The sequence below is a fragment of the Vespula pensylvanica genome, chromosome 1, assembly GCF_014466175.1.
Source record: "Vespula pensylvanica isolate Volc-1 chromosome 1, ASM1446617v1, whole genome shotgun sequence".
Taxonomy (NCBI): Eukaryota; Metazoa; Arthropoda; class Insecta; order Hymenoptera; family Vespidae; genus Vespula; species Vespula pensylvanica.
In genome coordinates, this window is record NC_057685.1 from 4,754,922 (window position 1) to 4,756,685 (window position 1,764).

Sequence of the window (1,764 nt, forward strand, 5' to 3'; positions counted from 1 at the left end):
TGTCGAGCTCAGAACAACGCACCAACACATTCGTAATAATCGTATCAAACATATTCACACATATATGTATATTATATATGCATCAACTCTTCGAAACGTTCAGTATTTACACATTCTCACAGATTACGTTTTTTCATTTTTCACAGTTGCTCAGGAGACAAAGAAAGAAGTTCGCTTAGCGGTAGTAGTTGTTGATCCTTCAAACGATGAACATCTTCGTAATTCTGGAAGACGAAGAACGATACACTAACACTCATTCTAATTCGATGCTCTCTTATCTCGTGATATTCTTGAAAATCTGAAAAATGTGAAATCTCATATTAATAGAGGATAATATTAGAAGTGTGTATGTGAAAAAAGAAGAAGATTAAAAAAGTGTATGTGTATATATAATCTGTAAAAATATCCATATACGCGTATGTGTGTGTGTGTGTGTATATGTGTTTGAAAATCGAATATAATATAAAATATCGATCTATCATGATTATAAACGCAAAATTATTGATCAAAATATTATTAAAAAGCGGGAGAAGTATCAATATTGAAAAAATTAAGCTGGAAAATAGAAAAAAAAGTACAATGCAATAGCTCCCCGGGGATCAACGAGACCGATTTTATTTTCGCGAATAACTTTTAAAAGCAACGATGTTCCGATTTGAGAATGCGGCCTTTTGAAAATCGCTTACTTAGCTTTCGATTGGTATATAGTAATAAAGTGTACGTTGGAAAAAATCTAATTATATGTAACGGTGAGACGTATTTGGTTGGTACGAATTGAAGCAGCAATGGCGTCATCTACACCGTGAAAGTGTAGCTTCGCATTGTACATACATATTACGTCATTTTAGAAATATTACGCACTAATAAATATATTAATTTTTCTTAACATTTTATTGAAAAATAGCACAAAATATAATATTCAATCGCAAAAGAATCATTGAAAGCTGTTATGAAACGTCTTACTACTTTCTATTAAGTTATATAAAATTCCCGCTAAATATGTAGATTCCCTACAAATACATAAAACCCGCGTAATTATATACGTAGGTTTCTTCTGTCTTCTACTTCGGGTGTCAAAAGATAATTAATAAATGGTATAATCAAAGAATTTATCTTTTCTATGATCAATATCTCTTGTAAATGTTCGAAAAGAATGATATTTAATTATATTTGCCTACAGATTGATCTATAAATATTAATTCATAAATAATTTCTGTTCGAGAGTATTTATTATGTACTCGTTGGTAGCCAGAAGTTCTAATCGCTTTGGAATAAGAAAAAGCTGCAACGAAGAAGAAATTCATCTGAATAAGGGAAGAAAAAAAAAGGATTTCGTCTAGATTTTCGAACATTACTGATCTGTATAAATTCTAAAAAGCATTAGCACATCGATTAATATCATCTTTTGCAAAAATATCTCTATTTCATCGCAAAATATGCCGACAAAAATTTCACTCTCGTGCTGTCACACAGATACTGGACACATTCACACAAATACATGGAACCGAGTATAAAACATTGTCTCCAAGCTGTGAATCTACAAATCTGTGTAAATTGATACGCTGCATCCATAATCTTTCAATCAAAAAATTCTTTCAATGCGAAGGTAAGCACAAACCAATACTTTTTTATTTGCTTGTAAATATTTACTATATAGCTACATAAGATTTCGAATTAGTTTTCTTTTGTATTCCGATGAGTGAATATCGAATCTTTCCAAAGGCGAAAGCTCAGAAATTAATATTTTCGATAATTTTACATTTA